This window comes from Pseudorca crassidens, chromosome 9 (assembly GCF_039906515.1).
Source record: "Pseudorca crassidens isolate mPseCra1 chromosome 9, mPseCra1.hap1, whole genome shotgun sequence".
NCBI lineage: Eukaryota > Metazoa > Chordata > Mammalia > Artiodactyla > Delphinidae > Pseudorca > Pseudorca crassidens.
In genome coordinates, this window is record NC_090304.1 from 55,863,788 (window position 1) to 55,877,720 (window position 13,933).

At 43.6% G+C, this 13,933-nt stretch overlaps 1 protein-coding gene and 1 long non-coding RNA gene across 5 annotated transcripts in view; both read right to left on the bottom strand.

Moving 5' to 3' along the window:
• PAK1 (p21 (RAC1) activated kinase 1) overlaps positions 1–9,151 on the bottom strand; it is a 158,678-nt gene extending 149,527 nt beyond the window's left edge. Inside the window, exon 1 of the mRNA XM_067750457.1 lies at positions 8,992–9,151. The gene's annotated coding sequence lies outside the window, so the exon portion shown is untranslated. The remainder of the gene's footprint in view (positions 1–8,991) is intronic.
• Positions 9,152–12,543: 3,392 nt separating this feature from the next.
• The window catches only part of LOC137230656 (uncharacterized), a 96,766-nt gene continuing 95,376 nt past the window's right edge, over positions 12,544–13,933 (bottom strand). For all 4 annotated transcript variants that reach the window (XR_010946207.1, XR_010946209.1, XR_010946210.1 and 1 more), the window contains one exon: positions 12,544–13,238. This is a non-coding gene — a long non-coding RNA (uncharacterized lncRNA). The remainder of the gene's footprint in view (positions 13,239–13,933) is intronic.

The following is a 13,933-nucleotide window of genomic DNA, read 5'->3' on the forward strand; positions in this document are numbered from 1 at the left end:
ACCAGGATTTTTTTTTAAGTCAAGGGAAAATGAAGGAAGTGCCACTGGTCAAGGCAGCACCCAAATGTTCAGGAGCCAACACCAGATTTGGAGACAGATGATATAGATTAAAGATTCCAATTTGCAAACTCCCAGCTCTGTTATCATGGACAAGCCACTTAACTTCTTTCCATCTGTAAAAATATGATGCATTAAGGACAGAATTAAATGAGACTGTATACGAAAGTGTTTCGAAAACAGTAAAGCCTAAATATATATTGTCTCTAGGCTGCTTAGGAAACGTGGACTTACAAAAGTGTATCATAATGAATTTTTCCCCTTTGCTCATCTAGTTTCTTGTTTTAAGTTACTTTGCAGATTACATATAGATAACTTCTTGAACTGACCAAGCAAAATGTACCCGGACACCAAACAAAAATATCAGACTCTGGACCAGCCAGGTAATTCCAGATGGGAAAATAATCTTAGAAAGAAGAAAATGTTATAAAATAGTAATTCTTCAACAGGTGATTGGGGAACTAAGAGTCCTTCCAACTATACCAAGTCCCATGCCCCAACCTGGAAATTTAAATTTTACTCCTCTAGCCCACTGAGAATTGTTTCCATAGTGAAATACTGTTACTGATAGACTATGGGGATCATGGACTATTTTACTATGGAGTAAGGGTGAGGGCAGGGGAGAGAAGAAGATAAAAATATTTTTTAAATAAATAAAAAACCTTAAAAACACTGTCATAAAATATCTGAACTAAGAAGCTGGCATCAAATTTAATACATCTAACAGGAGAAGCCACCGCAATGAGAGGCCCACGCACCACAACGAAGAATGGCCCCCACTCGCCACAACTAGAGAAAGCCCATGCACAGCAACAAAGACCCAACATAGCCAAAAATAAATAAATAAGTAAATAAATTTATTTTTTAAAATAAATTTTAAAAAATTTAAAACATCTATTTGACAGCTAAGGAAAACGGAGGCTCAGGGTGGTTAAGTGCCTTCCCGTAGTTACACAGTAATAATCATAAAAATGTCTTCAAATCCCAACTTGATCTCTCTGCTTCTAAATTTTCTAATCTGTAAAATGAGTATAAAACAGTATCTCTCTTATAGGATTATTCTGAGGAATAAATGAAAAACCAAATGTAAAGTACTTGGCACTGTGAAAGTCCCCAGTAAAAGGTCAGTTGTAATGAGGCTGAGGATGCTGATTTGTTCCTGATGTCATTTATCCCCAACATACAATGAGGCTGGGGGGAGAAGGTGGCTGGGAAACAGGGACATCACTATCCCAAACTCATTTTTTAAGAAGATTAAAAGGGTATAGATGAAATGCTATAATACTTACTATTGGTTATCTTTCTACAATAAAACTCTGATAGATTTGTTGTTGTCCTTGTTTTACCTTTTATTCTTCTGTATTCTCCATATTTTCTACAAGAATCACATATTATTTTCATAATAAAAGAAACATAAATGTATTTTAAAAACAAACAAGGGGGGCTTCCCTGGTGGTGCAGTGGTTGAGAGTCCGCCTGCCGATGCAGGGGACACGGGTTCGTGCCCCGGTCCAGGAAGATCCCACATGCCGCGGAGCGGCTAGGCCCGTGAGCCATGGCCGCTGAGTCTGCACGTCCGGAGCCTGTGCTCCGCAACGGGAGAGGCTACAACAGTGAGAGGCCCGCATACCGCAAAAACAAACAAACAAACAAACAAGGGGGTTTGAGTAAAGACATTCAAATTGGAAGAGTTACTATCTGACGCTATTTTAGCTTGCTGGACCCTGGTTACCAACTCCTAGAAAAAAAAATCTATTTAAATGATTAAGGAAAATCCGAGAAAATGCCCACAGAATCTTAGAGCTAAAAGCACTTTTATAGATCACTTAGTCCGTTAACTCCCAACTAATAGACAACATGAGTCAAGCACTTTACAGCTCATGAATTGCTATGCATTTATCTATGGAGCTCACCTGATCCTCACAACACCAGAAAAGCATAAGACAGCTACAGTGTATTGGAAGAAGCACAAGCTCAAGAGTCAGAAGGACTGGTCCTCAAACCATAGCTGTGCTGTACAGCCTCAGGCAATTCAATTAACCTCTGTTTTCACTTCTATAAAATGGACATAAAATAATTCCTGTCTTAGCTAACCCAGGGAGTTGCTGAAAGAATAAAGTGAGATGACATTAGTGGAAGTACTTTGTTCACTATCCAAAAGGCCATTCATCGTCTGAGCCTTGCTTTCCTGTCTGTTCTTACCACTCCCCACCTTGCACCCCATCCTCTAAGTGTACTAAACTACTCAGAGTTCCCCAAACATGCTCTCAAGCCTTCTAGCCCTTGTATCTCTCTCTTTCAGAAAGGTCCTCCTTCTCCCTTCTCTTTCTACCTCTCCCCCACCGTCTTGGTTAACCCCTGCTTATCTCTCAAAATCCAACTTAGGTGTCACTTCCATTGAGAAGGCTTGCCAGACCACACCTATTTCAGGTGAAGTAGATGCCTTTCCTCTGTCTTCACATAGCACCAGTATATATATCCATGTGTCATTTTTTTTCTCAATATAGTACAGTTGTCTACAGACATGTTTGTTTCTCAAATATAAACTTAAAGGTAGGGACAAGGTATCATCTGTCTGTTTCTTCACAGCCCATGACAATGCCTGAGGCTTAATATATGTTTAGCAAATTAAGGGACTTTAGATGACAATTAAAACAGTTTTCATATAATAAGTACCAAAGACATTTATGCAAAATATTATAAGGCAGTACTTTTCAAACTTGGCTGCATAACAGAATCATCTATAACTTTTCAAGAATAGAGATTCCAAGAGATTTTGATTAAGTAGACCTGAGATAGAGCCCAGGCAACTGTATTTTTTTTCACATCTTCACAAGTAGTTCAAACGCATAGCCAAAATTAAAAACCACTGCTACACAGAATTGCAGTCATAAAATTACAACAATTGTACCTAACATCTATATAACTTAACATCTTACAATTCATTTTCACATGTTATTCATTTAATCTTCACAACAACCCTGTGAGTTAGGTATTATTTTTATTTTCCAAATGAAGAAACAGAGATTTAAATAAGTTAAGTGTCCAAGTAGGTCTTTGCCTAACTTCAAATTTACTGCTCTTCCTTCTACATCTATCCCCTTCCCTAGAAAAATGATAAATAATATTGCCATAATATACAAAGTACTATGAGGCAAGGATTCAAATGAGAAAGCCATCAATCCCTTTGTGCAAATCAGGGAAAGAGAGAATAAGGAAAGCTAGGCCTTCAAGATATAGGCAGGCAGATGAGGGTGGAGGCCACACATATACTGTCACTGTCATTTATCACCCCAAAAGATTCAAAAGGCAGATTCTATAAAGGAGAAAAATGTCCTTGCAGCCTCAGTTAGTACTTACACAGTCTGAAAGGGAAAGGGACATTGGAGAGAACTGGAAGTAGAAAAGTGGAAGAAGAAAGCCCTATAAACAAGAATGAATTTCCCAAGGCTGCACACAAATTACCACACCCTGACTCCATGAATAAGAGCCAAAACATAATGGACTTTTTATAATTAAGACTTAGATAAATTTTAGAGAATTAATCAATACCAAACAAAATCATATTTATGAGGGATCAATGAACCTCTGGTTCTTCCTTGACTTGTTACTACACTTTTCCTAAAGACGGGATAATCTGGAGGATCCTGGCACATAGAAGATTTCTCCCATCTCAAAGACTAGATGGGAGAGTGGAGGAAGTTACTTAGGAGAGATAAAGCTTAACACTAAAGCAGAAAAATGTATTACATTATGTTAATAAATCTACATTGGCAAAGGAAAAATGAATATTCAGGCACAGGTGACTCAGAACATGGATAAAGTCTGATCTCCCAACTTCAGTAAAGAAGTGTTATCCTATAAGTCTGCAATATCATGACCATCTGGCAGAGTTTTATCAGCAGTTATTTTTGGGGGGCTCAAACTGTGGACTTCAGTTGGGATTTCTTAGTGAGAAGAGGTTAGAGAGATTAGAAAGCAATCTAAAAGGACATTTCTAGTGCCCCAAAGTTTAGCCTGATAGGGTTTAAAAGGCAATATGATATAGTGGCAAAAATAAAATACATTTAGATTCAAAAAAATGTAGTTTTAAACCAATATTTAGTCATTTGCTAATGATGCACCTTTGCGCAAGCCAATGGAAATTTCTATTTCACATGGCTGTTGTGAAGACTGAACAAAACGCACCAAGGAGGAGGTTCGCTGGTGGCGCAGTGGTTGAGAGGCCGCCTGCCGATGCAGGGGACACGGGTTCGTGCCCCGGTCCGGGAAGATCCCACATGCCGCAGAGCGGCTGGGCCCGTGAGCCATGGCCGCTAAGCCTGCGCATCCGGAGCCTGTGCTCCGCAACGGGACAGGCCGCAATAGTGAGAGGCTCGCGTACCACACACAAAAAAATGCACCAGGGAAAGGTGCTATTCTTTTCCCTAATGAATGATAAATGTAAATCCATGTAAGTCTTTCTTCACCAGTCTTTCTATGCACAAAAAAAGAGAGGAGGCTAAATGAAGAAAGATTTTAACTCTCACAGCAGTACACTTACAAAACATTCTTACACCCGCCATACAGAAAAGTTAAAGCAGCTGGGGTGATGAACATGCCACATAACTGCTGGTATCAGATGGATACAGACTGGAACTGAGGTTTGCCACTTACTTAACAAAAGCTTAAACAAGTTCCCTTTGCCAGTCTGAGTTTCAACCTCCTTATCCATGATATAGAGATACTAGCAATCTTCTTACGTGCTTATTTTGAAGATTGGAAAAAATATCTCCCATAGTATCTGGTACATAACAGTTGTTCAATAATGTAAGCGGCTGTTAATAAGTTTACCACCACCTAACAACCAGCTAACAAATTATACTTTTCAAAAGTTTCTTTACATTCAATGTTTTTTCAGTTGCTTCATAGCTGTAAGCTAGTCATAGCAACTGTTACTAACCCTATTATACAGTTAGGACAAAAGGCACAAAGATAAAATTACTTCCATAAGGTCATGCAGTAATATAGAGACTAAATTAAGGTCTCCTGACTTTCTCTGGGTTTTATTACCCACCCCACCCCAAATTATAACATTAGTCCTTAGGAATTAAAATGAAACAGCATATTCTTTTTGATAAACTTAAACTTCTCTCTTTACTATTTAAAAAAAAAAAAGTTTTTTCCCTACTTTCTAGTCATGATTTAGAAAGATAAAAAGGGGGGAAAGGAAAATTCATTAACAACAGAATTGAGAATTATCTCAAATTAGCAACTGCTGATTCTACCTTGATTTTTGTTTTAGTTTTCCCCAATAAAGCCAACAACCTCTTAATTAAAAGATTTTAAAGTCTGCTTATCAAAATGATGCTTGTTTGATAAACGATTCCAAAACTGAGAAAAAAAATTAGAAAGCTTTGTTCCATCTTTATGAGTATGCATCACTTTATCCCTCTATTTAATTTCTTCATTTCCACACTTATCACATCATGTTTTAGTATCTTTAACTCCTTAAGGACTTGAACCACATCCTATGGATATCTGAACATCCTGTCTAAGCCTGGGACCTGGCATATGGTAGAGAAGGACTCAACAAGTGTTTACAAATAAATGAATCAACAAATGAAGCCAATCTCCCAGAGGGAAGTTAGGAAAGGAGAAAACTGGATATGGTATCTTAGGGCTAATAAGAAAGTGAAAGAAACAAAACATTTTAAGAGCTTCACAAGGAAGAGAAACCTTTGTGTGGAGTCAAACAGGCCCTTGTATGGCTTTAAGCATCACTAGAGAAAGACAAAAACCACAGGAGATCAGGAAGAGATAGTTTCAAGTTAAAAGGTTCAAAATTAGGGTGCTTATTTAAACTTGCAAAACCACTTGCAAGTTCCCAAGAAACAATCCTGGCCTAGGATATTTTAAGTGCAATTTTAAGGTCCTGGCTGAAAGAAAAAAAAAAAAATCCTCCAGGCTTCGGTGGAGAAAGACATATGTAAAAGGGAAGAAAAGCTCAATCTAAAATAAATCCCCCAAAATGTTAGAATCCACTTGGCTTTGCATATTGGAGTGTGGTTCCTCTTCCTACTGAGAACTATTCTTGAATAAACCCCCAACGTAGCAGCTGGCAATAAATGGGATTAAATCATTTTTATATTATTCATTCAACAAATATTTGAGTGCCTGCTATATACAGTCACTATTCTAGGCCTTGGGATTAAGGCAGTAAATAAAACAAAATTCTCTGCTTTCAGGAAGCTTTCAATCAAGTGGCAAAAATAGATGATATGGAATGGAATGGAGTATAATAGGATAGGATGGAATGGAATGGAACAGAATGGAATAGATGGAATGGAATGTCAGGCAGTTTGTACCCTGGAAGAAAAAGGAGGGAGCGGGGAGGAGGAGAGGTGGCAAGGAGCTGGTCTTACCAAAAGCAGATCTTTTAACCCAGTGATTCTCAAACTTTAGCAAGTGTCAGAATCACCTGGAGGACGTGTTAAAGCAAATATTTGGAGTCCCCAACCCTAGAGTTTTTCATCTGTAGGTCTGGAATGGGACAAACAACTTGCAATTCTAACAAATTTCCAGATTGTATTGATGCTGCTGGTGCAGAGACCACACTTGGAGCTAATTATTCTAATCCAAAGAATTAGGTAACCTCTAACTCATGGGTCTTGACTTGCTTCTTTATTCATACATTCATTTCAAACACTTATTCACTGCCAGAAGCTTTGCTAGGCACTAGGACTAAACAGATCCTGCCCTCAAGAAATTCACAGGTTCATGGAAAAGACAGCCACAAACTCAAATATTTGCAATAGAGAGCTATAGAGACCTCTAGGAGTGGTCTGTACATGAGCCAGAGGGTGGAAGAGCAACTCATTCTATGGAGGTAATAGGAGGAGAAACTAAGGGACTACTTCCCAGAGGTCCAACAAGCACTTCTCCACAGGCAGGTACAGGGTGGCATTCCAGGCAGAAAGAACAGCACATGCAAAAGCAGAGATGAGAAGAGAGTGGCAAGGGAGTTATAGAAAGTGAGGCTGCAAAGGCTGGCAGTATTCTAATCTCTGAGAGCTTCTTACTCATGTCAAAGTGTATAAAATTTTATCTTTAGGCAATGACTAGTCGGGGTGGGGATAAATCACTGGGTTTTGTTTTACAAAGATCTCTCTGGATACACAGTGCCCTCCTTTTAGAAAGCACTCCTTCCTCCAAACCTAGCACAGGGCCTCATAACATGTGCTTAGTAAATGTATACTGAACTGAACTGAACAAGCTCTTTGTCAAGTGCTATTTTATAGATGAGAAGCAGGTCACCACCTTCCCTGAAGGACTCACTTTGGCCAGGACAAGACCTGAAAAACAGGTCCAGCAGCCTCAATTATTGCACACTACTCCCTGTACAACTGGAGTAGAGACTAGGGAAAGCCTTCATTGTTTACGTGTCTACCTCACCCACTAGACTTTGAGCTCTTTGAAGACAGGGAGTGTCTTAGTAGATTCTAAATCCCCATAGCCCTAGCAGGAGACCTGAAACACAGCTCTCCAGACTCCAGTAATGTGGGGTAAATGAATGACTGAATAAGCAAATTTACCAGATAGACCCATGAGCTAATGTAGGTAAGCTTCAGCGAATGTTTCAGGGTCCATCATTCCAAAACCCCTTCTGAGAAGCAGAGTTTCTAGTTGAGGTGAGGTGGATTTCATATGCACCTGATTTAGGATTTCCCAAATAGGAACAAAAAAATGTTACAAGTGCTGTGGCAGAAATCCTACCAGGCCTCTGAGGGACCCAGTGAGAAAGTTTGGCCTGAGAGGAGTATGGGGGCGGATGCCAGCAAAGACTTCACACTAGGGGTAGTGGGGTGGGGGGGATGCTTCAGTAGAGTCTTGAAAACTAAGTCGGTGGTAGACATCTGCCTGTTTCTAGGGCACAAGAGCAAACTCCTGGAACTTTAAGACTGGAAGTCACCTGCTCAAGGTCACACAGGAAGTAGATGAAGTCATAAGGTAAGACCAAGGAGGAGGCATCTGTGTACTGTTGACTCCTGTTTTCTCCTGATAAAGTTGAGAGAGAGAACCCAAAGACACAGTAGGCAAAATTAAAGATTTTTCTCAGGAACAGCTCTTAAAATAAAGGCTAGACTAGTGGATTCGAATTTTTATTGGTAACCATAGTACTAACCCTTCCCTTAACCTTTCACAGTTCGGGGGGGCAGGGAGGGGAGCATAAGACAGTTACCCAAAGGGCTTAACAAACAACAAGCTCTTTGCTCCCAACACCCACAAACACCCAAAACTTCCCAAGCATTCTTCCAAAACACTCCCGGTAATGTTTGCTGTGAAAATATTCAATACAGTAAAGACTATAATAAACATGTCTTTTGAAATGGAATAATGAACATAAAGTAACTCCAATTCTCCTTTCCCCGTTTAGTTTTTAACTCCACATGTTACAGAGTATTCCCGGGGTGGGGGAGGGGCAGCACAAGTCAAGCACTATCCACTCGTATTTTTCAAGGAGTTCAACTCTATAGGTGATTCCCCCCCACGGCCTGGACAGGGGTGATTTTTTCGTGCACAACGAATCTGACGCCGCCTTGCTAGGCTTTCCCGTCGCGGGCCAGGGTTAGGATCGGAGGACCACAAAGTTCGGGAGGGAGTCGCTCCCGGGGCCGGACCTGTCGGATCTCCCGTCCCCTCCCCTGCCCCTGTCCTCCCCCGGGCCCCTCAGGGCCCCAGGCGTCCGAGACCGGCGGCTGCGCCGGTTAGTACACAGGGGGCCTTTGTTGGTCCGATAGAAGCGGCCAGCCTCGCAGGGGCCGCCCCCGCCTCGCCTCACCTGGCGCCCCCGTCCAACCGGCCCCACCGCGGAGAATGAATGGGCCCCAGCGCCCCACCCCGCGCCGCCCCAGCCCCACAGCCAGGGGTACCGGGCGGGAGGCCGGCTCTCACCTTCCGCGCACGTTCGGCTCGACTCGGCTCCTCCTCCTTCTCCTGCTCGGAGGCGGCGGCCGAGCCCGGGAGTGAGCGCGCGAGTGCACTAGGGGACGCTTCACTTTCTCCCTCCCGCCGCCGCCGCCGCCGCTCTCTCGGCGCCTCCCCACCCCGCTCGCGCCGGGGAGTCCCTCAGGACCGGGCGGGGGTGGGAGGGTGGTCAGCGACCGTGGGGGGAGTCGGATAGGGGGGAGGCGGAGGGAGCTAGGCGACTCGGCTGAGGGGGGTGCGTGCTCCCAGGGTCAGAGATGTGAGGAGCTCGGGTGGCCTCTGGGGGAGGAGGTGGGGAGACAGTTCTTTGAGGGGCTCTCGCGAGCGCGGGGCTCCTTGAAAGAGGGGATAAGAGTCTGAGGGAAAGCTTCTGTGGAGTAGGACAGCAGAGCCAGGGATGGAGGGGGCGGGTAGGCGCGACAGACGAGCAGAGGGGGAGGGGGGAACCGTGAGGGGGCGTCTACGGTGCTGCCGACACCTTGGACTCTAGCTGCAGCTGCAGCCGCTGCAGGGCCGCCTCCCCAACCTAAGCCGAGCTATTGTACGCCGGCCCCCGGGCCGACCGCCTCGCCCACCGGCCCCCGCCCTTTCCCCCGCGAGGCTTAGGCGCCGGCGTTGCCCGGCTCGGCCCGCCTCCCGCAGGTGGGAGGGGGCGGGGAGGGCTGGACAGACCTACGTGAGCGAGGCCAACCGGGGTGGAGGGGGGGGGGAGCAAGCTCCTCGCATGACGTCATCGGTGCATGACGCAAGAGGCTGGGGAATCACCCGGCCGCCACGTGACGTCATTGCGCCCCCGTCTCACCTCGAGCCCCGCACAGTATACAGGGGCAGGCTCCTTGGACGCGGGAAGGCTTTGGGACGGTTTCTGGGGGCGTTAGTGGTGTGTCGAAGAAGATGGCTCACCCCCCCCCCCCCCCCCCCGTCTTACGGTCCTCTTCAGGTTATAAAGCACCACGGCATCTGCTAGCTCTTTGCCAAGCGCTGAATTTGGAAACTACCCCATCTCCTGGGACCTCAGAGCCAGACATTTATACTGTTTCTTTTTTTTTGGAGGGGGTAAGGGGGTAAAGAAATGATAATGGAGGTTTCAACTGCTGTTACAGACAGAAAAGAATGGGCTTCTTTTCCCGCTTTTCTCCTACCTGAAGGCTACATTCAACGCAAACCTTTTTCCTGAGCTCGGGTTCTGTATGTCCCAGTGCCTCTTCTATTTTCCAATGCAGTGCTTCCATACCCCACTGTACCTCAAATTCCACATGACCCAAACTGAAACAACATTAGTGACGAAGGGTTTGGAATCAGATTGCTTTGCTTCAAATTCCAGCTATACAAATGTTAGTGACAGGACCTTAACATTTCTAAGCCACAATTTCTCTATACGAGTGTATCCTTAACTTGATCTCTTTAAGCCTCAGTTTTACCATAATAATAGCAAGTGCAATTTAGCATGTATTAAGCCCTTTGAAATGTTGGCTATTCGTACTATGTTTTTCCCCCAAGCTTGCAACTCACGTTACTTTCTGGTCTTAGAGAACGGACTGCCATCCAGCAGTCCACTGACCCAGAAACCTGAACATAGCGCCCCATTCTTCCTCTCTCAACACTCTTATCAAATTGGTCACCAAGTCCTAACTATTTCTCAAGTCCTTGCCCTTCTCTTCACTCACTACCATCACCTAGACAAATGGAGCAGCTTTCAGTCTCTCCAGATTCAACCCATTCCTACTGGTGACTAGAATGTCCTTTTAAAACCACAGATCTGATGTCTTCCCCTGTTTAAATACTCTGAAAGGGTTTTGTTGCTTTCAGGATAAAATCTAAACTCCTTAACTTGGCACTGTACAACCTTGGTGCTTACACCAGCCTTTCTAGCTTCATCTCACATGGTATATCTTTTGTTCCAGCCACACTGAAATGATACTTAATGTTCTTTGAACACACATTTCTTCATGTATCTAGCCCTTCTCTCTTTATCTCACTGGCCAACACATATTCATTCTACAAAGCCCAGCTCAAATGTCCTTTTCATTTGTTCATTAAACTAATATTTCTTAAGTTTCCCTGAGCCTTCACAATGCTGTAATCTTATAATACTTCCATGCCTTTAATGGCATGTAGCAGACAGCATAGTAACTTTCTTTGTGTATCTGATGCCCTGAGCTCCTTGAGAGCAAGTCCTATTCCTATCCCTACTATCCATATCCCCAGTATCTAGAATAGTGCCTGACATATAGTAAGAATCAGTGTTATGAAAATGTATTTAATAAATGCTCACAAATTACTTACCTTGTGCCAGATACTGTTCTAAGCACCCTCTCTTTTAAACCTCTAACAACCCTTTGAGATAGACTACTGTTATCCCCCCGTTTTATTGGTGAGGAAACTGAGGTACAGAGGAGTTAAGTAACTTAACCCAAGATCATAACCCAGTAAATTAATTCTAATCTAAACTGTTTTTGCATGGTCTCGGTGGTGGGCAGAATAATGGCTCCCTAAAAATGTTCACATCCTAATCCCCAGAGCCTATATTACCTTCAACGACAAAAGGGATTTTGCAGGTGTGATTAAATTAAAGATCTCGAGATGAAGAGGTTATTCTGGATTGTCCAGGTGGATTCAGTGTAATCACAAGGATCCTTAAACGTGGGAAAAGTAGGCGGAAGAGTGAGGAAGAGGCAGATTAGACTACGTAAGAGGTCAGATGTGAGATGTGATTCAATGTGAGGAGCACTCCATCCACCTTTTGAAGACAGAGGAAGAGAGCTACCAACTAAGGGATAAAAACAACTCCAAAAGCTGGAAGAGGCAAGAAAACAGATTGTTCCTTGGAACCTCCAGCAAGGAACAGAGCCCTGCCAACACTGTGATTTTAGCCCAGTGATACTAATTTCAGACTTCCGGACCACAGAACTGTAAAATAATGAATGTTTGCTGTATTAAGCCACTACAGTTGTGATAGTTTGTTACAGCAGCAATAGGAACCTGACACAGTCTCAAGTCAAGGGTGACTGCTTATGCTAACAAGTGGGAAGGGCTCCTTGTTAGAGGTGCCAGATTCTCAGTTGCATCCACCCAAATGTCTCCATCCCAGGCCTCATCCCACTCCCCACAGGAACGCTGACTTTAGCATAAGAGAACAGTCAAGCGGTCTCTGAAACCGCAACTATTACATTCTGGGCCTGATTTTCAGCACAATCTGCTCTCTAGCTGCAGGAAAAGAGGGTTTTAAAAAAACCTTCCATGTAGGTCTTCTGGATCTCATACATGTCCTGAATTGATAGGTGGATGACCTGAGCCTGAATTTCTCTTTCTTCAGGGCTTTTAAGATAGTTCCAGTCAATTCCATGAATTATAATTAACATTACTCCCATCCCATTCAAGTGCTAGAGCATGCATTCTCAATAATGACAATATCAACCTCCAAGGAAGTGAAAACTTGTTCTTAGTTGGGCAAAACACATCTTAGATTTTATAATGGTTTGTGTCCTATTTGACAAAATCTTATTCCTTAGTATTTCATTTCCCTGGCTAGGGATAATTTATTGAGTTATAATTGATATAAAACATATTATTCATTTTAGGTGTACAACATAATGATTTAATACATGTATATATTATGAAATGATTGCCACCATAAGTTCAGTTAACATCCATCACCATATACAGTTACAATTTTTGTTTCTTGTGATGAGAATTTTTAAGACATACTCTCTTAGCAACTTTCAAATATGCAAAACAGTATGTTTAACTATAGTCACCATACTGTACATTACATTTCCCAGACTTATTTATAACTGGAAGCCTGTACCTTTTGATCACCTTCACCTCTTTTGCCCACCTCCCACCCAGAATACTTTAAATTAATTTAATTTTTCTCCCTAGGGGGACAATATTTTTTTAAATGGCTGAGAATCCCTGTGCTAGAGCTACTACATAATCTGGTGTGTTCCTTCCACTTGTACTTCCGGTCTTCCACAGGTGAAGAGTTTAGTCGTTGTGACTGCACAGCATATCAGGGGTTATCACTGCTCAACTTATCATCAACAGCAGAGTCCTTGTTGCCATCTGATCAGTGAGTGATTCAGTTCCAGAATCCATCCTGAGGGTGTTCACTCTGAGGTCACTCCTGGTATCAGCTAACTAAGTTTAGATTTCCCAAAAAGCAGAGCCTAAGATAAATACTTGGGTTCAGGTAGTTTATTTGGGAGGTGATCCTAGAAAACAGAAATGAGACAGGGGGAAGGGAAAACCAATGTAGAGTGTGTTATTGAGGGTCTCACTTCTGCCATAACCTCAGAGAAACATATAGAATGTCTCCCAGATTAGAACCATCTGAGAGGACTTCCCTAGTGGCTCAGTGGTTAGGAACCTGCCTGCCAATGCAGGCAACAGGGGTTCGAGCCCTGGTCCAGGAAGATCCCACATGCCGCAGAGCAACTAAGCCCGTGCGCCACAACTACTGAGCCTGTGCTCTAGAGCCCACGAGCCACAACTACTGAGCCCACGTGCCACAACTACTGAAGCCCGCGCACCTAGAGCCCGTGCTCCGCAACAAGAGAAGCCACGGCAATGAGAAGCCCACGCACCGCAACCAAGAGTAGCCCCTGCTCGCCGCAACTAGAGGAAGCCCATGCGTAGCAACAGAGACCCAACGCAGCCAAAAATAAATTAATTAGTTAATTTTTTTTTAAAAAAAAGAGGGCTTCCTGGTGGCGCAGTGATTGAGAGTCCGCCTGCCGATGCAGGGGACAGGGGTTCGTGCCCCGGTCCGGGAAGATCCCACATGCTGCAGAGCGGCTGGGCCCGTGAGCCATGGCCGCTGAGCCTGCGCGTCCGCAGCCTGTGCTCTGCAACGGGAGAGGCCACAACAGTGAGAGGCCCGCGTACCGCAAAAAAAAAAAAAAAAAAG